The sequence below is a fragment of the Hylobates moloch genome, unplaced genomic scaffold, assembly GCF_009828535.3.
Source record: "Hylobates moloch isolate HMO894 unplaced genomic scaffold, HMol_V3 SCAFFOLD_23, whole genome shotgun sequence".
In the NCBI taxonomy this organism is placed as follows: Eukaryota; Metazoa; Chordata; class Mammalia; order Primates; family Hylobatidae; genus Hylobates; species Hylobates moloch.
In genome coordinates, this window is record NW_026652298.1 from 6,665,008 (window position 1) to 6,689,575 (window position 24,568).

The window sequence follows — 24,568 nt, forward strand, 5'->3', positions numbered from 1 at the left end:
CCCGCCTAATTTTGTATATATATATTTTTTGTTTTGTTTTTGTTTTTGTTTTTTGAGACGGAGTCTCGCTCTGTCGCCCAGGCTGGAGTGCAGTGGCGAGATCTCGGCTCACTGCAAGCTCCGCCTCCCAGGTTCACGCCATTCTCCTGCCTCAACCTCCCGAGTAGCTGGGACTACAGACGCCTGCCACCACGCCTGGCTAATTTATTTTGTATTTTTAGTAGAGACGGGGTTTCACCGTGTTAGCCAGGATGGTCTCGATCTCCTGACCTCATGATCCGCCCGCCTCGGCCTCCCAAAGTGCTGAGATTACAAGCGTGAGCCACCGCGCCCGGCCTAATTTTGTTATTTTTAGTAGAGACGGGGTTTCTCCAAGTTGTTCAGGCTGGTCTAGAACTCGCGACCTCAGGTGATCCGCCCGCCTCGGCCTCCCAAAGTGCTGGGATTACAGGCCTGTGCCACCGCGCCCAGGCTAAACGTTTTTATTTGACACAGTCTCACTCTGTCGCCCAGGCTTGAGTGCAGTGGTGCAATCTTGGCTCACTGCAACTTCTCCCTCCTGGGTTCAAGCGATTCTCATACCTCACCCTCCCTAGTAGCTGGGACTACGGGTGCCCACCACCACGCCCAGCTAATATTTATATTTTTAGTAGAGAGGGGGTTTCCGCTGTTTTGGTCACCTGACCTCACGTGATCCTCCAGCCTCAGCCTCCTGAAGTGTTGGGATTACAGGCGTGAGTCACCGCGCCCGGTCCGCCCTCAACTTTTTAAAAGAGTGGGTGTTATCTTTTTCTTAACAATTTGTAAGAGCTCTTTATATTTTATTATGCAAATAAGACATACGCTAAGGATGGTAACCGAATATAAATATTAACTTGCTTGTGATTTATTACAATTGTTTCTCTGTTTCACTACTAGTTGTTCGACTTTATAGTGTCTTCTGTCACATGAAAGGCACAAATTGTGTGTCCAAGTTATCAGTTTTATTCTTGGGTTTTTTTTTGTTTCCTTTATTTTTTCTTGGTTTGATATCATGCTTACAAATAAAAGCACGAGCAGGTCCTCTGCCAACACATAAGTTGCTTATACGGAAACAATGTGGTGTAGAGAAAAGAAAGCGGATCAAGCCCCTAATAGACTTGAGTTTAAATGTGGTACAGCCAAGTTGTGGCGCCCAACTTCCATATTCTGCAACGTTAAACACGTCAATCTCATCCTGTTTCCTTATCTGCAAAATAGTACTCACCCCAGAGGGTGATACAAGCATTAAAATGCCTGGCACGGGCAAGGCATCCAGCAAGTGTTAATTCCCTTTGCTTTGCCCCGCAGAGGGGCATTATTAATTGCTTAAAGTGGCCAACTCCCGATAAAGATTAAAACAAAACGTTGGGGACAGTAAATTTTGGTGAGTTTACGTTCCACCCGTTTTTCAGGTATCTTTTAGAAACATTCCATTAAACTACAAACCCCATAATGCATGTACAACTACTATAAAATTTCTACGTTATGAAGTCCTTGTGGCTTAGGGGAGGGCGAACAGCCAAATATCTTTATTTTCCAGACTTTCCCTCTTTGAGACAACCTCCCCCCACCTTCCTTCTCAACAAATGTGATTTTTCTTTCTCCTAGAATGCCAACTTCCCAGGTGTTAAAATGAGGCTACGGTTATAAGGCGAAAACGTGTCACAATTAGAGAAACAACTGTGAACACCATAATACTGACATAATACTGATTTTTTAAAATCTCGAATGGGCTCTGTGGTTCTGATACTCTGGCTGTAGAAATAATTCACCTACTGCAGATTTAGTAGAAAGAAAAATAATTAGCACGATTATACCTAGTAGCCATTTCTACCCTCTGAGAGTCTGGGCTTGGCTCCCCGCACGTCTGCTTTCCCCCGCCGCAGGACTCCCGTGTGCACCTCTCATGCCCGACACAGTCCGCGTTCGCACGCCACGGTGGAGCATCCCCTCAGCGTGCCCTATCGCTCCGGCGCCGGCTCGGCAGACGTTCCGCCTGCGCAGAGCTGGGCATAGGCGCCTCGTGAGCGCCGATTCACCTAGGCCCGAGCGCGAGGCCCGAGCAGGGTACCCAGCGAAGGGCGTGCGCCGCAGCGTCTTCCGCAGCTTGAAGCTCGGAGAAGCTGCGGCGCGGCTTCGGGAGCTTGGAGCTGGGGAAGACGCTACGGCGCGCGCCACTCGAGCCTGCGCGGCCGCTTCCCGGCGCAGCACCCCCCTCTCGCCCTCTGCACGGCCCCACCAGCCCGGACTCCGAGGCAGCCCCGGGCTGGGGGAGGTGCGGGAGGAGGGGCTCCTCAGGGAGCGGCGGGGAATTCCCCCTTCCACCGAACGTTCCCGATTGTTCACCGTCCTCACGTCAGCAGCAGGGGGTAATCCCCGACTCCAGCTGCTCCTGACGTCACCGCGTGGAGCCACCGCCCCCCGCGCGCCCCTGCTCCGGGGCCTCCTCGAAGCCCCGCCCCCAGCCTTAGCCACGCCTTCTCCCCTCCCCCCAGGCGCCCGACGTAGAGGGCGGAGCTTCTTTGACCGCGGCGTGAGCGGTTGCTTGGGCCAGAAGGTTCTCTGGTGGAGGCGCTCTTCCTGGTGTCCCGCCCAGTAGGTTTGTTAGCACCGCTTCTTCCACACCCTTTCTCCCTCCTTCTCCTCGCCCCGCCTTCCCCTCCTTCTCAACCCGTCTAGTTAGTTCCCCGCCTCGCCACTGTCCACGATCTCGCGAGACTTGGCCCAGAACATTGCGGATCGGGTCGGCGCCATTTTGGGACTGAGACTGGTTGTGGGGGAGGGAAAAGCGGCAAAAGGGGATTATTCAAAGTACCGAAAACCTTCTCCCGGGATCAGGCGCAGCGGCACCCCCAGGCCAGGGGCACCTCTGGTGGGGCAGAAGGTAACACCGTCCTCTAGGCTCCACGCCCGAGCCCGGGGGAGGAGGGGAGTGCCCGTGTCCGTGTTGGGGTTTGAGAGGCCGGGAGCGGCGTTGGTGGCGCGAGGTGTGAGGCTGCCCGCCGACGGAGGGGCGGCGAGAAGCAAGGAGTGAGAGGGGAGGGAGGCGCAGATAGGCCCCTCTAGCTATTGACTCGGCCCGGGTGGAGCGGAGGTGGTGGTTATGAGGAGGGGGTGGGTGGTTTAGCCCCGGCGGCTTGGTTGGGGGGTGTTTGGCGTTTGGCGGAGGCTGAGAGCGAGTCCGACGCCCTCTGTGCTCGGCCTTCCTTCCTCCGGCCTCTCGCACACGCCCGCCTGCTTTTGCACCACTACCCCTCTCAGGGCTGAGGGAGTCGAGGCCGAGTTGTGGCCTTCGGCGGTTTCTTCAGCGGCGCCTCAGCTTTCCCCGCCTCTCCCAGGTCCGTGGCACTTGCCGTGGACCCGGGGGAAGGCTACTTTGTTCCTCCGAGTCCTGTGGGGTCTGAGGGGACATGTGCTCTTTTGGGAGAGAACCATTCCTTGGTTTACGAAAAGGGCCCCTCTACCTTCCACCCCCTCAGTTTTGGGAGAAACCTGTTTTCTTAATTCGAGGAAGTCGGAACCTACACTTTCTAGCCCTTTGCTCCCTCAGAAGTGGGGAAGTCTCCTCTGGAGAATTTAAGAAGCGGGTTTGCCCTACTTCTAGTTCACCTTTCTGGCCTTACTGGGGGGAGAATATGCCTCCTCTAGTAGACGTTCTGATTTGGAGGGAGCCTCTTTCTCTTTACACTTACCTCTGAGTTACATTCGCTAATGCTCCGTGGCAGCACACCTGTCTTCGCTTTCCTTGGTCTATCGAAGAGGGTTGGAGATCTGTTGTAAGATTATGTGCCAATTTCATAGTTTTAAAATTTATTCGAGAAGTATGAGAAGGTTTGCTTATATAATTCCCCAACATGGGATCTGCACCCCTTCCCAGGTGAAATCTGTCCTTGCCCTCTGTAATACCGTCACCTACCATTTTTCCCTCCCTCTACTCCGATGTCTTGTTCATTCAGTAGACTTTTATCGGGTGCTTGCTTGGGTAAAGCCCTTTTCCAGGCTCCTGTAGGGTTATATAGAAGTGATTTTCTCTCCAGAGGTTGACTTTTTAAGTTGGGGATTGATTTTTTTAGGTCAAAATCAAAACTCAGTATATAATTTTTTTTATAACTTTTACAGGTGATTGAATTACTCAGATATGAAGATCATCTTCTAGGTTTTGTGTAGAAGGCCCCGGATATTTTAAGTGGCCATTTTGGATTTACAGTGTTTTTGGATAATTTTGCCCCAGAAGTTTATTAAAATTGGCAAGAATCGTCTATGAAGTGAATTGATAGTGAACAATTCAGCAAGCTACTTAAAAAGAGACCCAGGCAGCATTTCTTCAGTATTTTGGTTCAAACGGATTATATAACTGGTTACAGTATTTCAGCTGGTGGTAATTTTTGCCTCCCCTTCCCCCACCCCGTTGTTGGGGTTCTTCAGCCGAAACTGAGAGACGTTGATTTGTGTACTGAGTAGTTTCAGCAGTTTCAAATGACTGAGTATTGCTGAAGTTTCATGGCAGTTTATTTTTACCTTTATTGAAAGTTTTAGGAATTTTTGACTTCAGCTCTTTCATGTCACAATGGGACACTTTTTCTGAATGAAGACATTGAAAGAATACAGAGTTTTTTTCCTTTTATCTTTTATTTACGTGGAAATTTAAGATGTTGCAGTTTCCCGGCAGCATGGTAGTATTGAGATAGCTATGTGTGTCTCTGTATATGCTGATGTTTAGGAATGCTCTTCAGATGTGAAATTTTCTTTTTGTTTTTGCTTTTTGGCTCGTAAATTGGATATTTCATCTGGAGTGGTCAAGTCCAACAGTGGCAAGTACATGGAATAATAAAGAAGACTTTGATCTTAAATCTAAAGAACTTGGCTAATTCGGGAGATAGCCATATGAAAACTTTAAAACAGAAGTATGGGTAGCTGACTTGAAGTAACTCTATGTCAAATAGTCGTAGGTTAAGTATCTTCAAAGAACTTCGATATTATTTCAGAGGATACAAAATAAAAATACAAACTGGAAAACAAAGATTACAGAGAAAAAACCAACACCTTCCTGTGCAGTCCTGTTGGAATTTGTAAGTACTATTATGGTGAGCAAATCAAATGTTCATTTGTAAACTGAAATGAGAGTCGAGTTTATCCTACGTTATTCTTGGAAGCCTTTCAGTTTCTTGCAGTAATATTGCTTGTTTTCAGTTTCCTTGACAGTCTGAAAACAACTATTAACCATTGTCTGAGTAAACTGAAATAGAGAAAAAACGTTTAAGGCTTAGGAATTTTTCAGATTCAAACAGTCATAAGCTACAAGTTTTTGTGCTTTGTAGTAAAAAGCTAAATTCATATGGCCAGTATATATTGCCTTAGGCTTTGAAGATTCATTCATAGTGGTAGAAAGGTAGGAAAAAATGCTACAAATGATTCACCACGTGTCTTCCTAGCCAGTTTGCATTCTAAATGCATGTGTCGTGATAGCCAGTTGACTTTCCAAATGTGAGTTTAGACCGCGTTCCAAATGCAGTTTAGTGTTGCATTTGGAGTTACATAGTTTGGTCATATTACAGATAGTAGTTCTTAATGTATTTCATGAACTAGCTTATTGTAAGCCATAGCTGTTCCTAACATATTAATCCGTTATAGAAATTAAGTTTTTGAAATCGTTTTGTTGAAATGGCTTTGTATTTCAAATTATTTCTTTACTTTCAAAAAAAGACGGTATTACCAGGACCAGAAGCTCAGAGGAACTGAGCAAGCTGAATTAAGAACCTTTAAAATAACTTAAGAAAATATGACTGTACGTTTTTTTTTTTTTTCACTCAAGAGGTTATGCTGGCCTAAGTTTATAAGCAAAGCTTTTTTTTTAAAGTTGTGAATTATTAATTGCTATAATAGAAATTGTTTTGACAGGTGGGAGAGTTACCTTTTAATGTTCGTATTTTTCAGGATTAAACGGTGTTTTTAGTTACCATTAGTTACTACATTTAATTTTTCAGTGAATCATAGGCATTTAGTGTTTTTTAAAGAGATACACTAAAATTTAATTTTTTTCCTTTTTGACTAATGACAAAATTTAATTTTTAGGCAATTAATATTAGTGAACACATGAGTATAACTAAAATTAGAGGGTATTTCAATTAATTGTCTTTCTGAGACGAAAGACTAATTTTTTTTTTGAGACCGAGTTTCGCTCTTGTTTCCCAGGATGGAGTGCAATGGCATGATTTTGGCTCACTGCAGCTTCTGCCTCCCAGGTTCAAGCGATTCTCCTGCTTCAGCCTCCCAAGTAGCTGGGATTACAGGTGCCCGCCACCATGGTTGGCCAATTTTTGCTTTTTCTTTTAGTAGAGACCCGAGTTTTCACCTTGTTGGTCAGGCTGGCCTCGAACTCTTGACCTCAGGTGATCCTCGCGCCTTGGCTTCCCAAAGTGCTGGGATTATAGGCCTGAGCCCACGCGCCCGGCTGAGGTTGCAATTTTTGAACCCTTTACCAAGATGGCCTAACATAATAACTTGTCAGTTGTTTATTTTGAACGAATAATTGTTGAATCCTGCTAGTTCCCATAGAAAGTGGTAGTAAATGTAAAATAGAGAGTTTTTCTTCTCTGAAATTGATATTAGAGAGTTCAGTAATTCCCTTTGTCATAATAGACTAGGTTATATGTGTTTTCTCTGTCAGACCTGTGTGTAGTAATTTTAATTGAGTGTCTACCTTGATTTATAAAATTGGTGAGAACATTCCACACCCTTGCACTTGGGAGAGCCTGTATTTTGTTCATTCCTCAATTCAATGACTTTTCAAGTTACTTAAGAATATGCATCTTAAATATGATTAAGTTGAACTGGAGTCAAACGATCATTCTTCCTAGAAAACTACATAATATTTGTTATTCGTGATTTTTTTTTTTTGAGACAGACTCTTGCTTTGTTGGCTGCCTAGGCTAGAGTGCAGTGGCGCAATCTCGGCTCACTGCAACCTCCGCCTCCTGGGTTCAAGCGATTCTGCATCAGCCTCCCAAGTAGCTTGGATTACAGGTGCCGGCCACCACGCCAGGCTAATTTTTTGTATTTTTAGTAGGGACAGGGTTTCACCATGTTGGTCAGGCTGGCCTTGAACTCCTGACCTCAGGTGATTCACCCGCCTCCACTTCCCAAAGTGCTGGGATTACAGGCATGAGCCACCGCGTCCAGCCTTGTTTTCTTCTAAATTGCCATTACTGATATTGTTACCCTAAGCAGTAGTGTCAGGATAAAGATTACTCCAGAGATCAGAGTTTTTAACAATTAACTTTAATCTGTGAATAGTCTATAACATTTGTCAACTTTGCTTACAGCAGTTCTTGAAGGACAGATTTACTTGAACGTTTTGACAGATATTTTCAGTATTTTATTTTCTGGAGATTGAAATAGTTCCACCTGTTGGTAATTGGAACCATTGCTGGACTGCTGCTTTTCCCTAGGAGTTACACCACTTTTCTTTTTATCTTTTCTACTCTTTATATTTTCCTTTTTTCTCCCTTTTTAAACTGTAGGTCTAAAAATAATAATCATAGTGGCTAGCATTTATAGATGATGATGGTGTCATATGTTTTGCTGTGTAATTTATGTGGCATATTTTAATTCTTAATCCCGTGAGGAAAGTACTGTTATAGTCACTGTGGTGGTACTCATGAGAAAATTAAGATTTCGGGAGGCTGAGACTGGGAGAAAGTTACTTTTTTAGAATTGTAATCTTGACCAAATAAATGTTCAAGCGGTCTGATTCCAGAGCACATACTCAGCACTATGCCATACTTACACTGCCTTCTTGGGGATTTTACTTCACTAATTCATTTATTTGAACATTATCTTTGATATATTTTTTTTTTTTCATGTACTGCTTCTCTTTGGTTGATGTTGATTACAGACTGCTAATGGAGTTTGGAAATAAACTAAGAGATACTACTGTTTTGCTATTTGCTAGTAACTATTTGGGTGATATTTTTGGTTAGCTAAAATTAAGTGTGTGTGTGTGTGTGTGTGTGTGTCTGTGTCTGTGTGTTTGAGACAGGGTCTCACTCTCTTACCCAGATCGGAGTGTAATGGCACCATTGTAGCTCAGGCAACCTCGACCTCCCGAGGTCAAGGGTTCCTTCTGCTTTGGCCTCCCAAAGTGCTGGGATTATAGGCGTGAGCCATAGTACCTGGCCTTGTATTTTTCTTTTTCACCCATAGCCTGTTTCCCCAGACATGGAGCTAAATGCATAGCTTTATTTTACCTTGTCTCTTTTTTTTTTTGGGGGGGGTGTTTTCGAGACAAAGTTTCACACTTGTTGCCGAGGCTGGAGTGCAATTGTGTCACTGCAACCTCTACCTCCCCGGTTCAATCAATTCTCCTGCCTCCTCAGACTCCTGAGTAGCTGGGATTACCGGCATGTGCCACCAGGCCTGGCTAATACTGTATTTTTAGAAGACGGGATTTCACCATATTGGTCAGGCTGTTCTCAAACTCCTGACTTTAGGTGTCTGCCCACCTCTGCCTCCCAATATGCTGGGTTTATGGGTGTGAGCTACTGGGCCCGGCCCCTTGTCTCTGTTTTTGAGTTGAAATAGTTACATGGATTTTTGTGCTTGAAGCTGCTGATATGTTAAAATTGAGGAAGGGAAGAGTAATGGAGAAAGAACAGGAAGAGTGAGTAGGAAAAAAAAACTGGGGAGAGTTACAAGAAAGGGATAATTGAGGAGGACTTCTAATCTGAAAGTAAAATAAGCAAGTGAGGATAGATTTTAAAACCAGGCCAGATTATTTAACTTTTTTTTCTGAGAGACTTTTGCTGTCACCCAGGCTGGAATGCAGTGTCACGATCTCCGCTCACTGTGACATCCGCATCCCGGGTTCAAGTGATTCTTAGGCCTCAGCCTCCCAAGTAGCTGAGATTACAGGTCTCCGCTGCGACGCCCAGCTAATTTTTTGTATTTTTTGTAGAGATGGGGGGTTTGTCATGTTGGCCAGGCTGGTCTCGAACTCCTGACCTCAGGTCAGGTGATCACCTGCCTCAGCCTCCCAAAGTGCTGGGATTATAGGCATGAGCCACTGCACCTGGTCAGATTATTTAACTTTGTTTAACCAAACCATCTTTTCTGTTTTTTTTTGATAAAAATGTTTATCAAATGTTTAGGTAACAATGTTTAGATCTATCAATGTTTAGGTAACAGTTTAGATCCGGGTAAGGTGATGTAGAAAAAGGGTCATGGCTGAGGGTTTGGAAGGGAACTTGGTTTAGGATATGGAATATCTAGAAAAATGCCTGTGTGACTGTATGTTCACCTAACTTTTTTAGGCCTTTGTTTCTTCATTAAATTGATGGAAATGTATATGGAGGGTTTTTGTAAATTGTGAAGTGTAATGCAGATGTAAAGATTTTTTGGGGGTTTTTTTGTTTTGAGACAGAGTCTCGCTCTGTCACTCATGCTGGAGTGCAATGGCACAATCTCAGCTCATTGCAATCTCCGCCTCCCGGGTCCAAGCGATTTTCCTGTCTCAGCCTCTCAAGTAGCTGGGATTACAGGTGCCCACCACCATGCCCAGCTAATTTTTGGATTTTTAGTAGAGATGGGGTTTCCCCATGTTGGTCAGGCTGGTCTCCAACTCCTGATCTCAGGTGATCCACCCTCCTCAACAAATTTAAATATGGCTTTAAAATATAATTTGAAAACTGAATTAAGAATTAAAGGGGGCCAGGCGCAGTGGCTCATGCCTGTAATCCCAACAGTTTGGGAGGCCAAGGTAGGAGGAACACTTGAGATTAGGAGTTCGAGACTAGCCTGGGAAACATAACAAGACTCTCTCTCTCTACAAAACATAAAAAAAATTAGCTGAGCATGGTGACATGCGCCTGTAGTCCTAGCTACTTGGAAGGCTGAGGAAGGAGGACTGCTTGAGCCTAGGAAGTCGAGATGGCAGTAAGCGGTGATTGCACCACTGCACTCCAGCCTGGGTTGCAGAGTGACACCTTGCCTCAAAAATAAATAAGAATTAAAGAGAAGAGGCCAGACGCCTCGGTATTTTTGGCGCTGCGATCGCGCCACTGCACTCCAGCTTGGGGTGACAAAACAAGACTGTCTCAAAAAGAACCTCTGACATACAAAATACTATTTAAAAAAGGGGTGAGGGGGCAGGGCATGGTGGCTCATGCCTATTATCCTAACACTTTGGGAGCCTGAGGCACAAGGCTCACTGGAGCCCAGGAGTTTGAAAAAGCCTAGGGAACATTTAAAAAAAAAAAAGGGGGGGGGGTGCGGAGGCAGGGAATACATCTCTTTTCAAACTCCTGACCTCAGGTGTTCCACCCGCCTCGGCCTCCCAAAGTGCTGGAATTACAGGTGTGAGCCACCGTGCCCGGCTGAGACAGTGGTTTCTGAGAATTCTTTGAAATTGATAATTTTGTGGGCATTTCAATGCATTTTTCTGGAAAGTAGGTCCATTACCTTCAACAGAAATGTTGAAAAACAAAATGTTAATACTTACTGGTAAACTGTTTCGTGGTTGTGACTCTGTTTTTCAGTTTTTACCTGCTTGCTTTTCCCATTTTGTCAGCTGTCCCACCCATCAGAATAGTTAACAGATTTGCTGTATAACCCTGCAAATAATTGCTAGTTTCTGCATCTTTTTATGTACAAGATACGTCATTTAGTTTCTTGTTCTTTAGTTATTATTCTGTTCACAGCTTGGTGGGTACAGTGCTTTTGGTCTTTCCATTTTCTTCCCTTTAATTATTTTATTAATTTTTTTGAGACGGAGTCTTCCTCTTGCCCAGGCTGGAGTGCAGTGGCATGATGTTGGCTCACTGCAACCTCCGCCTCCCGGGCTCAAGCGCTTCTTCTGCCTCAGCCTCCCTAGTAGCTGAGATTACAGGCACCTGCCATCAGGCCTGGCTAAGTTTTGTATTTTTAATAGAGATGGGGTTTCACCATGTTGGCCAGGCTGGTCTTGAACTCCTGACCTGAAGTGATCTGCCCACCTCAGCCTCCCAAAATGCTGGGATCATAGCCATGAGCCTCTGTGCCTGGCCTTTTTTTTTTTTTTGAGATGGAGTCTCACTCTGTTGCCCAGGCTGGGGTGCAGTGGCGTGATCTCGGTTCACTGCAATCTCCAACTCCTGGGTTCAAGTGATTCTCCTGCCTCAGCCTCCCGAGTAGCTGGGATTATAGGCGCCTGGCACCATATTTAGCTAATTTTTGTATTTTTAGTAGAGATGAGGTTTCACCATGTTGGCCAGGCTGGTCTTGAACTCCTGACGTCGTGATCCACCTGCCTCGGCCTCCCAAAGTGCTGGGATTACAGGCGTGAGCCACTGCACCCGGCTTCTTCTCTTTAATTCTTATTTATTTATTTTTGAGACAAGGTGTCACTCTGTCACCCAGGCTGGAGTGCAGTGGTGCAGTCACGGCTCACTGCCATCTCGACCTCCTAGGCTTAAGCAGTCCTCCTGCCTCAGCCTCCCAAGTAGCTGGGACTACAGGTGCATGTCACCATGCTTCGCTAATTTTTTTTGTTTTGTAGAGAGTCTTGTTATGTTTCCCAGGCTAGTCTCGAACTCCTAATCTCAAGTGTTCCTTCTGTCTTGGCCTCCCAAACTGTTGGGATTACAGGCATGAGCCACTGCGCCTGGCCCCCTTTAATTCTTAATTCAGTTTTCAAATTATATTTTAAAGCCATATTTAAATTTTTTTCCTACACTTTTTATGCAAAAATAAGTTTTTAAAACTCTTAGTTGCCAGGCATGGTGGCTCATGCCTGTAATCCCAGCACTTTGGGAGGCCGAAGCGGGTGGATCACCTGAGGTCAGGAGTTCAAGACCAGCCTGACCAACGTGGTGAAACCCCTTCTCTAATAAAAATACAAAAAATTTGCTGGGCATGGTGGCACATGCCTGTAATCCCAGCTACTTGAGAGGCTGAGGCGGGAGAATTGCTTGAACCCAGGAGGCAGAGGTTGCAGTGAGCCGAGATCATGCCATTGCACTCCAGCCTGGGTGACAAGAATAAAAACTCTGTCTCTAAATAAATAAAAACATACATACATACATACATACATACATACATACATATGTACAACTCTTAAGTTATCCTTTCTCCGAAACTGAGAACCTGGGCTTGGTTTGTGGCATACACCTGTAATCCAGCACAGAAAATTTAGAAATTAGCCCAGGTCAGTGGTGCGCCTTGTAGTCCCAGCTACTTGGGAGGCTGAGGTGGGAGGGTCATTTGAGTCCTGGAATTTAAGATGGTAGTGAGCTATGGTTGTACCGCTGCAATCTAGCCTATGCGCCGAGAACATCCCCATCTCAAAAAAAAAAAAAATTACGGTGAAAGTGTAGTATAAGGGAAATACTATTTTATGCTTCTGTATTAAAATTAACATTTCAAGAGTTGATAGCTAATATTTTTTAATATGGGGGGGATATGAATTCCTTTTTTTTTGGAGACAGGGTCTCACTCTGTCACCCAGGCTGGAGGGCAGTGGTGCCATCACAGTTCACTGTAGCCTCGACCTCCCAGACGCAGGTGATCCTTTCTTTCACATCAGCCTTCTAAGTAGCTGGGACCACAGGTGAGTGCTGCCATGTCCAGCGAATTTTTTATTTTTTGTAGAGACAGGCTTCTGCTATGTCTCAGAATTTTGGAAGGCTAAGGCTGGTGGATCCCTTGAACCCAGGAATTTGAGACCAGCCTGGCCAGCATGGTGAAACCCTGTCTTTACTAAAAATACAAAAATTAGCCGGGCATGGTGGTGCGTACCTGTAATCCCAGCTACTTGGGAGGCTGAGGCAGGAGAATCACTTGAACCTGGGAGATGGAGGTTGCAGTGAGCCGAGATCGTGCCACTGCAATTCAGCCTGGGTGACAGATTGAGACACACTCTCAAGGGTAAAAAAAATTAAGTTTATTGGGGTGTAATGTACATAACTTTGTTAGTCTGTTTTTGTGTTGTTTTGAAGAAATACCTGAGACTGGATAATTTATAGAGAAAAATGGTTTTATTGGCTCTTGGTTCAGCAGGCTATGTAGGAAGCTTGGTAGTGGCATCTGCTTGGCTTCTGGTGAGGCCTCAGGGAGCTTAGAATAATGGCATAGCTGGAGCAGGCATGTCACATGGCAAGAGGGAGCAGGAGTGAGGGGGGAGGTGCCACACACTCTTTAAAACAGCTCTCTGGTGAACTATCAGCAAGAACTCATCACCAAGGGGTTGGTGCTAAGCCATTCAGGAGGGATCCGCTTGCACAATTCAACACCTGGCACTAGGTGCCGCCTTCAACATTGGGGATCTTATTGGATATCTCATGGGACAGACATCCAAACTGCATCAATAACAAGAAAATTCTTTAAAGTGTATACAGTTGTGTAATTGCACAATCAGAATATAGAATATTTTCATCACCCCAAAAAGTTACCTTGTGTCCTCACCCATCATCCTCAGTCCCTGTAAAGTCCCAGTCTGTTTAGTATCGAAGTCCTTTCGTATTGGGTATTTTCCGGAATGTCAAAGGAATTTTACAGTGGATTAGCCTTTCATGTGTGTTGTTTCATGTATTGTAGTTGATCTTTTTATTTCATTTTATTTATTAACTCCCTATGGGGACATCTTAGTTGATTTTTATTATTGCTAAATAGTACTGTCTTATGTGGTTATACCACAATTTGTTTATCTATTCTCTCGTTCAGAGACATTTTGTTTGTTTCCAGTTTTCGGCTGTTGCAAATAAAGTGAATAGGAACACTTGTGCATAGGACTTGGTGTGGACTTAAGTTTTCATTTCTCATATGAAAATCCCCAGCAGAACTGCCTGGGTCATGTGAATTGTGTGCCTTCCCACCAGCAATGCGTGTTAGTTGTTATCACCAGCCCTCTGTAAAATTTGTTTTTGGCAACCATCTTTGGTTAGGTCTTTTTTTTTTTTTTTTTTTCTTAAGACAGAGTGTCACTCTTGTTGCCCAGGCTGGAGTGCAATGGTGCGATCTCGGCTCACTGCAATCCCCGCCTACTGGATTTAAGTGATTCTCCTGTCTCAGCGTCTGAGTAGCTGGGATTACAGGCACATGCCACCATGCCCGGCTAATTTTTGTGTTTTTAGTAGAAGTGGGGTTTCATCATATTGGTCAGGCTGATCTGGAACTCCTGACCTCAGATGATCCGCCCACCTCAGCCTCCTACAGTGCTAGGCTTACAGGCGTGAGCCACTACGCCTGGCTGGTTATGTCTTTTAAATTTTAACTATTGTGTATTGTTGGAATTAGCATTATGTCTTTAATTTGCATTTCCCTAATAATGATAGTATTTTTCCGTGTGTTTTGGTGAAGTGTCTGTTCAAATAGTTTGCCTGTTTAAAAAAAACCTGGGGCCCGAGCACGGTGCTTCATGCCTGTAATGCCAGCACTTTGGGAAGCTGAGGTGGGCAGATCGCTTGAGCCCAGGAGTTTGAGACCAGCCTGGACAACATGGTGAAACCCTGTCTTTACAAAAAGTGTAAAAGTAAGCCTGGCACAGTGGCGTGCCCCCTGCAGTCCCAGCTACTCCGGAGGAGGCTTGAGCCCAGGAGGTAGAGTGTTGCAGTGAATGGAGATGACACCATTACACTCCAGCCTGGACGATGAGAGTGAACCTTGTCTTAAAAAAAAAAAAAGAAACAAAATTGGGTTGTCTTAATGAATTGTGAGAATTCTTCATATATTTTGGATACATGCTTTACAAATAATTTCTCTCAGACTGTGGTTTGTTTTCATTTTCTTGATACAGTGTCTTTTGAAGAGCAAAAATTTTAAATACTGAAATAAAATGCCTGGTGGCTCATGCCTTTAATCTCAGTACTTTTGGAGGCTGAGGCTGGAGAATCCTTTTGTGCTGGACGTTCAAGACCAGCCTGGGCAACATACTGTAAGAAGCTTATTCTCCAAAAAATTTAAATTAAGTGGGCATGGTGGCATACCTCAGCTGCTTGAGAGACCGAGGTGGCAGGTTTGCTTGAGCCCAGGAGTTCAAGCCTGTAGTGAGCTATGATTGCGGCACTGCACTCTGGTCTGGGTGACAGAGTGGGACCTTGCCTCTTTAAAAAAAAAAATTTTTTTTTTTTCTTTCATGGTTTGTGCTTTTGTGTCCTAAGAAATCATTGCCTAACCCAAGGTCATAGGGTTTTCTCCTGTTTTCTAGTTTTGTAATTTCGTTCTTACCTTTCAGGTCTTTGATTCATTTTGAATTTTTTGCATGTGGTGTGATAAAAAGATGTTCAATTTTTGGGGGGTGGGGTACACAGGGTCTCGCTCTGTCACCCAGGCTGGAGTGCAGTGGCGTAATTACAGCTCCCTGCAGCTTTGACTTCCTGGGCTGGAACGATCCTCCTACCTCAACCTCTTGAGTAGTTGAGATTACGGGTGTGTGCCACTACACCTGGCTAATTTTTAAATTTTTTTTGTGGAAACGGAGTCTCACTGTGTTGCCCAGACTGGTCTCAAATTACTGGACTCATGGGATCCTCCTGCATTGGCCTCCCAAAGTATTGGGATTACAGGCGAGAGCCACTGTGACCACCCCCCCATTTTTTTCCATGTAAATGTCCAGTTGTGCAAGTTTCATTTGTTGAAAAGATTTTGTTTCCCATTGAATCACCTTGAAATTTCTGTGATGAAAATCAAATTATGTGTGTCTATTTCTGGACTCATTGAGAGAGAAGTTTGTGTGTGTGTGTGTGTGTGTGCACGTGTGTGTGTGTGTGTGTGTGTATGTATTATGCTAATTCCATGGAATGCTAGTCCATAAATAGTATTTGATTTTTTTTCTGCTTTAACATTGGATGTCTTACATTTTCTAAAATATTTTATAGGAAATTTGGAGCAACAGGGAAATTGTTTTTGTGGGTGTGTGAAGTAAGACCTGTTGCAAAATAATGTCATCTTGAATTTGTATATCAGTCTTTTAAGTGGCTTGAAATGTTAGATATCTAATTCATACTTGAGCATACTTAGAAAATGACAACATTTGTATACTGGAAATAAGAAAGTAGGATGTAAAAGTATCAACTTATTTACTATGATATATTATCTCAACAGTGGATTTGGGACTCTTCTCTCTCGAGTGCTAATTATGTGCTAGAGATTTCCTTTGCCTCAGGAAATGTTTGAATGCCTATGGTATCGTTGGTGCTGGGGATTTTCTAGTGAACAAGGCAAAAATGTAAGATTCCTCTGTCCATGTAGTTTGCAGTGAAGTTCTGTGAATACAGAATAAAAAGAGTCCTTGAATTTGAATTATGGTTTCATGCCATCTGTTACATTATATAATAGCTATGTGATATTGGCCAACATAGTCTTTATGACTTAATTCTTGCTCTATAAAATAGTGCCTCACAGAGTTGTTATTAAGGTCAAGTGAAATAATGAACGCTAAATGCTTTGAAATTGTAAAATAATACAGACAATGGTGTTGTGGCTGGTCACAGGTGGTAGTGGTTGAAGACCATATCATATGATCAACCAGGAGGGAGAGATTATGAATTGGAGGACATAGGTAAGTATAAATTGAAGGGACAGAAGAAGCAGAAACCAGATATATATATATATGTATAATGTATTTGTGTGTGTATAATATGTATGTATATATATGTATATATGACAGATTTAAAATTATCGAGGTGGGCTTGGTGGCTCATGCCTGTAATCTCAGCACTTGGGAAGCTGAGGTGGGTGGATCACTTGAGGTCAGGAGTTTGAGACCAGCCTGGGCAACAACATAGCGAAACCCCATCTCTACCAAAAAAATACAAAAATTAGCTGGGCATGATTGTGCATGTCTGTAGTCCCAGCTACACAGGAAGCTAAGGCGAGCGAATCACTTGATCTCAGGAAGTGAAAGTTGCGGTGAGCTGAGATCGCACCACTGCATCCCAGCCTGGGCAACAGAATGAGACTCTGTCTCAAAAAAAAAAAAAAAAAAAATTGTTGAAGCACATGCATTCCACTCTTGGGATAATACTTCTGTAATTTGTGATACGATACCATAGCTTTAAAAGGTATATTTATGCAAATGATCTCAAGTTTAAATTTCCAGTTCAGATCTTCTCCCCATATTCCAGGCTTATAAATTAACTGCCGTCTTGAATCCTCTACACGTAAAATTTAACGTTCAATGCTACACTCAGGCTGGACATAGAGGCTTACGTCTATAATCCCAGCACTTTGGAAAGCTGAGGCAGGTGGATTGCTCGGGAGTTTGAGACCAGCCTGGGCAGCATGGTGAAATCCTGTCTTTACTTAAAAAAAAAAAAAAAAAAAAGAAATTAGCTGGGTATGGTGGTGGGTGCCTGTAATCCCAGCTACTCTGGAGGCTGAGGCACGAGAATTGCTTAAACATGGCAGGCGGAGTTTGTAGTGAGCCGAGATCGTGGCACTGCACTCCAGCCTGGGCGACAGGGCGAGATATCGTCTCAAAAAAAAAAATAAAAGGCAAACTACAGTCTTACTTCCTAGCCCCATACTCTCTCTGTTCTTTCTCATCTCAGTATGGCTCCACCAGCTACCTATTTATTTAAGCTAAAACACGTGGGAATCATCTTTGGATTTCTTCTTTTCCCCCATCTAATCCATTAGCAAATTATGTGTTCTACCTTCAAAATCTCCTAAAAGTATTCATTTATATCCCACTGCTACTAGACTTGTACAAGCCTCTGTCTTTCTTTGTGACGAAGTTTCGCTCTTGTTGCCCAGGCTGGAGTACAATGATGTGATCTTGGCTCACTGTAACCTCTGCCTCCCAAGTAGCTGGGATTACAGGCATGCACCACCATACCCGGCTAATTTTTTTTTTGTCTTTTTTTTGGAAGACAGTCTCGCTGTGTCCCCCAGGCTGGAATTCAGTGCCACTATCTCGGTTCACTGCAACTTCCACTTCCCAGTTCAGGTGATTCTCATGCCTCAGTCTACTGAGTAGTTGGGATTAACAGGTGCCTGCCACCATGCCCAGCTAATTTTTGTGTTTTTAGTAGAGACGGGGCTTTGTCATGTTGGCCGGGCTGGTCTTGACCTCCTGACCTCAGGTGATCTGCCGACCTAGGCCTCCCAAAGTGTTGGGATTATAGGCATGAGCCACCATGCCCAGCCCAGCTAATTTTGTATTTTTAGTAGAGACAGGGTTTTACTATGTTGGACAGGCAGGTCTCGAACTCCTGGCCTGAGGTGATCCACCCACCTTGGCCTCCCAAAGTGCTGAGATTACAGGCCTGAGCCACTGCGCTCGGCCCACTTTCTTTTTTCACTTGAACTACTGTGGTAGCCTTTTAAGTTTATTGCTGTACCATTGTGTACTCTAGTTCATTATTCACAGATCAGAGTGATCCTTTAAAAATGATATTCAAGATTGTGTCATTATTGTGCTTAAAGCCCTTTAATGTCTTTCCATTGGATCTAAAAATAACATGCATACTCCATAGCCTGCAAGGATCTGCATTGTTTATTTGTTCCCTCTCCTTCTCTGGAACCTTGCTTACTGCCTTACTGGCCCATTGGCCTTCTTTCTCTTACCTGAACACATGAGACATTTTTCTTTATATTTGTTCCCTCTTCTCTGTTCTTCCCTTGTCAGCTCAATTTTAGCTCAAACCTAACCTCTGAGATTCTCTAACCATTCTGTGTAAAGTGGGCCACTCTAGTCAATACTCTGATTTCTCTTATTGTTCTGTATTATTTCACTTAAAGCACAGCCTATAATTATCTTGTTTACTCTGTGCCTGTCTTTATCACATAAGCTCTTTGAAAGCAGGGACCTTGTCTCATTTGTTTACTGTTGTAGTCTCAGTGCACTTATTTGCACAGTAGAAGAACTATTAACATTTATAAATAATTTAGCCTTTTTTTTAGCGGGGGGATTGGGTGTATATGGTTGTTTTTATTATAGAGCTATTTTTAACTCCTTGGGGACTAGGTGGAATTTGTTGTTGGATTATAGGAGGGTTGATTTGTTGTCATGTCATTTAGAAGCTGTTTTATCAGCTAGGCATGGTGGCTCATACCTGTAATCCCAGCACTTTGGGAGGCCGAGGCAGGTGGATCACCTGAGGTCAGGAGTTTGAGACCAGCCTGGCCAACACGGTGAAACCCCATCTCTACTAAAAGTACAAAAATTAGCTGAGCGTCGTGGCACGCACCTGTAATCTCAATTACTGGGAGGCTGAGGCGGGAGAACCACTTGAACCCAGGAGGTGGAGGTTGCAGTGAGCTGAGATCACGCTACTGCACTCCAGCCTGGGTGACAGTGCAAGACTGTCTCAGTTTAAAAAAAAAAAAAAAAAAAGCTATTTTATGTGCCTAGAATTAAATAATTTGTTATGTGAGCTTTTTGTCTGCTAGATTCAAGACTGGCTTTGGATTTGCTGTTAGCATTTTTTTTTTTTTCCTGAGACAAGGTCTTGCTCTGTCACCCAGGCTAGAGTGTGGTCCATGATCACAGCTCACTGCAGCCTTGACCTCCTGGGCTCAAGCAATCTTCCCGCCTCAGCCTTCCGAGTAGCTGGGACTACAGGTACGTACCACCACGTCTGACTAATTTTTGTATTTTTTGGTAGAGACGGGTTTTGCCATGTTGCCTAGACTGGTCTGGAGCTCTGGGGTTCAAGTGATCTGCCCGCCTTGGCCTCCCCAAGTGCTGGAGTTACAGGTGTGAGCCATTGTGCCTGGCTGCTCTTAGCTGTTTTTTCTTTTCTTTTCTTTTTTTTTTTTTTTTAAGGCATTCTCCATCACCCAGGCTGGAGTGTAGTGGCACAACTTTGGCCTACTGTAACCTCTGCCTCCTTGGTTCAAGTGATTCTTGTGTCTCAGCCTCCCAAGTAGCTGGAATTACAGGTGCTTGCCATCATGACTGGCTAATTCAGCTAATTTTTGTATTTTTAGTAGAGGCGGGTTTCGCCATGTTGGCCAGGCTGGTCTTGAACTCCGGACCTCAAGTGATCCATCTGCTTCTGCTGTCCAGAGTGCTTGAATTACAGGTGTGAGCCGCCGTGCCCGGCCTTGCTCTTAGCTTTTTGAAGGGACTGCCTCATCTCATAAAGATTTGTTTACTGTGACCCTTGCCTTTAAAAATTTCCCTGATTTTGAACTGTTGAGTCAGAAGGCTTGAAACCTAGGTAATTTTTGCTCTCAGGTTCAAAGAAACAAAATACATTTATCTTCAGGTTTTGTTTGTTTGTTTGTTTGTTTGAGACCAAGTGTCACTCTGTCACCAGGCGGGAGTGCAGTGGTGCGATCTCAGCTCACTGCAACCTCCGCCTCCTGGGTTCAAGTGATTCTCCTGCCTCAGCCTCCTGAGTAGCTGGGACTACAGGCATATACCACCACACCCAGCTAATTTTTGCATTTTTAGTAGAGACGAGGTTTCACTGTGTAGGCCAGAATGGAGATCTCGATCTCTTGACCTCATGATCCGCCCGCTTCTGCCTCCCAAAGTGCTGGGATTACAGGCGTGAGCCACCACGCCGGCCTATCTAGGTTTTAAGGAGTGGCTTTGAAATATATGAGCAGAATTTAAGTTTTCAGAGATCAGACCATGATAGTTCATTTGTAGTGTGTCTTTGAGGAGGAAACTAATGCAGATAAATGTCCACAGAGCTTTAATTATTTTTGGTGTTACAGAGTTTACCTGTGTGATCTTGTTTTCGTTCTGTGTAAGAAAAACATGTTATAGATCCCTCGCAAGGACCTTATTTACTGAAGCTCTTAGAAGGATGCTAAACTTGAGGCTGTTACAGGTGAGTATTCTCAGGAGAGTGTTGAAATTGTTTCTGGAACACTGGCTAGATTGAAAACTACTTGAAAAATGCACTTACCTGAGCTGGGTGCCTTAATTTTTTTCTTTTAACTTGACTGGTAGTTTCACATTTCTATTAAGTACTTCCTGTTAAGTACTTCTGAGTACTTAATTTGCTGAGAGGACAGTAGTCTGTTTGGGGATAGCGCTAGATTGCAGTGGTAGCTCAAACTGCTCATCTTTTACCTGTCTAGGTGATTGAGACCTGTATTTTGTACTTTTTGACACAGCAGTCGTGTAAGACAGTGCCTGAGTAAAACTTAAAATTTAGGAGTTGGCTGGGTGTGGTGGCTCACGCCTGTAATCCCAGCACTTTGGGAGGCTGAGGTAGGTGGATCACCTGAGGTCAGGAGTTCGAGACCAGTCTGACCAACGTGGAGAAACTTCGTCTCTACTAAAAATACAAAATTAGCCTGGTGTGGTGGTGAATGCCTGTAATCCCAGCTACTCAGGAGGCTGAGGCAGGAGAATCTCTTGAACCCGGGAGGCAGAGGTTGCGGTGAGCTGCAATCACGCCATTGCACTCCAGTCTGGGTAACGAGCGAAACTCCGTCTCAAAAAAAAAATACATTAGGAGTTAATATGTGTATTACGAAGGCTAATGTTTTGTGTTAGGTAAGATTTCTGCCTGATGTATCCTGTGTTACTTATAGTATGTATATGTATCCAGAGTAGTTAAGAGTTTCAGCTACTATATGACCTTGGGAACTTTAAAATGGACTTCGCATTTATATAAACACTTATTTTTCTTGTTTTGAAAAGAAGGTAACATCAACCTCCTGGGGATGGGATGAGGACTAAATGAGTTGAATGTTAAAGGAACTGCTGGCCAGGCATGGTGACTCATGTCTGTAATCCCAGCACTTTGGGACGCCAAGGCGAGTGGATCACCTAAGGTCAGGAGTTCAAGACCAACCTGGCCAACATGGTGAAACGCTGTCTCAACTAAAAATAAAAAAATTAGCTGGGCATGGTGGCGAGTGCCTGTAATCACAGATACTCAGGAGGCTGAGGCAGGAGAATTGCTTGAACTGGGAGGCCGAGGTTGCAGTGAGCCGAGATCGAGCCATTGTGCTCTAGCCTGGGTGACAAGAGCAAAACTCCATCTCAGAAAGAAACTGCCTAGGCCGAGTGCTGTGGCTTACTCCTGTAATCCAGCACTTTGGGAGGTCGAGGTAGGAGATCACTTGAGTTCAGGAATTTGAGACCAGCTTGGGCAACATGATGAAACCCCATCTCCACAAAAAAATACAAAAACTACCTGGGCATGGTGACTTGCACCTGTAGTCCCACCTGCTTGAGGGGCTGAGGTGGGAAGATCGCTTGAGCCCAGGAGGTGGAGGTTGCAGTGAGCCAAGATCATGCCACTGCACTCAAGCCTGGGCAATAGAGTGAGACCCTGTCTCAAAAAATATATATATATATGTAAAGTATTCTGTCTTTGTTAGTGCTATCTGGTTCGTAGGGTTAGGCACATTTAAAAAATTAATTGTTGGAACTTGTTTCCTGTGCTTGGGATGATTGGTCTTCAGCCTAACTCAGTTTCAGAAAAAAAATGGATTAAGAGTTTAAGGATTTGAAAAAAAAAAACAACAACACAGTTTATTCAGGAAACAGTAAAATTGAGTCAGACTAAAAAAGATTTAAAATTGTTTTGAATTTATGCACACAAATTACAAAAGGTGTACCACAAGAGGTTTAGGGGAAAGTCACCCCTTTAATCCTGTTTCTCAGCAGTTCCCCTCTGCGGAAACCACTGTTAGTTTCTTAGGTATTTTAGAGATGTATATAAAACCACATTCTTTTGCTTTCTAATACAAGTAGTAGCATCATGTCTACCCTGCTCTACAGTCTTTTTTTACTTAATGAACTGAGAACATTATTCCATATTAATATGTGTAAAGTTACCTCATTCTTTTTATTGGCTGAATGGTAGTATAACTAGACCTCTATTGATGTACATTAGCCTGTTTCTGGTTTTTGTTTCATGAGTAGCGCTAGTGAATAGTTCTCGTAAATATAAGGCAAATTCCTGTAAGTGAATTTCTGAGTGTAATTTGGGATAATGCCCAGTTTTCCATAGAGGTGTACCAATGTAAATTTCTAGTGCTAATGAGGTGTATCAGACCTTTTTGTTTGGCATTTTTGCGTTGTGTAAAAAAATACATATTTCTACTTATGGATGCATAATAGTTACACATATTTAAGGAGCACATATTTTGATACAAGCATACAGTGTGTAATGACCAAATCAGGGTAGTGGGAATATCACTTTAAGCATTCATAATTTTTTATATTAGGAACACTCCAACTCCATTTTAGTTAATTTTGAAATATATTATTATTGTTAACTGTAGTTGCCCTGTTGTGCTACCAAATACTAGATCTTATTCCTTCTAACTATTTTTGTACCAACTAACCACCCGCTCTTTATCTCACCAACCTTCCCACTCCCCAGCCTCTAGTAACCATTATTCTCCTCTCTCTGTGAGTTCATTTTAACCTCCCACATAAGAGAATGTGGCAGTATTTGTTTTTCTGTGCCTGGGTTATTTCATTTAACATACTGTCCTCTGGTTCCATCCTTGTTGTTGCAAATGACGGGATTTTGGGATTTTGTTCTTTTTTATGGCTGAATAATATTCCATAGCCATACACATACCATGTTTTCTATATCCATTCATTCGTTGATTGACAGTAAGGTTGATTCCATATCTTGGCTGTTGTGAATATTACTGCAGTAAACATAGGAATACAGATATCTTTTTCCATATACTGATTTCCCTTGTTTTGGACATATACCCAGCAGTGGGCTTGCTGGATCATATGGCAGTTCTGTTTTTAGGTTTTTGAGGATGGGTTTTTTTTTTTTTTGAATGAGAATAAAAATTTTCCATGTATAAGATCAGTTTCTTTGAACTTTGTTTATATCTTTTGCGCATTTTTCTATTGAGTTCTTTTTTCTTTTTGAGACAGGGTTTATTTCCCAGGCTAGAGTGCAGTGGCACGATCACAGCTCACTGCAGCTTTGACCACCCGGGCCCAAGTGATCCTCCCATTTCAGTCTCTTAAGTAGCTGGGACTAGAGGCACATGCTATCATGCCTGGCTAATTTCTTGTATATTTTGTGGAGATGGAGTCTTCCTATGTTGCCCAGGCTGGTCTCCAACTCCTGGGCATAAATGGTCTTTCTGCCTTGACTTCCCAAAGTGTACCACGTCTGGCCTAGAAATTTTATTAACATTTTGTTTAATTAATTACTTTCTAATTCTAGGAAGTTGATTAGCCTGAGACATGCAAATTATAAAGCCTATTTTGTTGGAGTTAGCGAAGGTGTAGTTTTAAAACTGAATTCTGTACCATAATGTAGATGAAAAAAGACTGGAGTAAGATGTATTTGCTTGTATTTGAAGCTCATTAGGAGCTAGCCGTGATGACTTAGGCACAACCTCTTTAAGCCCAAAGGTTTTTTATTTGTGAAATGAATATTAAAATACGTTTTTTGGCTGGACACAGTGGCTCGTGAGTGCCTGTAATCCCAACACTTTGGGAGGCCGAGGTGGGCGGATCACCTGAGGTCAGGAGTTCGTGACCCTCCTGGCCAATGTGGTGAAACTCCGTCTCTACTAAAAATACAAAAATTAGCCGGGCGTGGTGGCGTGCGCCTATAGTCCCAGCTACTCTGGAGGCCGAGGCAGAAGAGTCACTTGAACTAGAGAGGCGGAGGTTGTA

At 43.6% G+C, this 24,568-nt stretch overlaps 1 protein-coding gene across 9 annotated transcripts in view; it reads left to right on the forward strand.

Annotated features, from left to right (window-relative positions):
• Positions 1–2,531: 2,531 nt before the first annotated feature.
• The window catches only part of GPBP1 (GC-rich promoter binding protein 1), a 91,010-nt gene continuing 68,973 nt past the window's right edge, over positions 2,532–24,568 (forward strand). Inside the window, exons 1-2 of one of the 9 annotated variants that reach the window (XM_032145530.2) lie at positions 2,532–2,620; positions 4,141–5,090. The gene's annotated coding sequence lies outside the window, so the exon portion shown is untranslated. Of the gene's footprint in view, positions 2,621–2,694; positions 2,906–4,140; positions 5,106–19,536; positions 19,556–24,568 lie in introns of those variants that run through there. The other 8 variants (XM_032145532.2, XM_032145533.2, XM_058433828.1 and 5 more) reach the window with 8 other exon arrangements.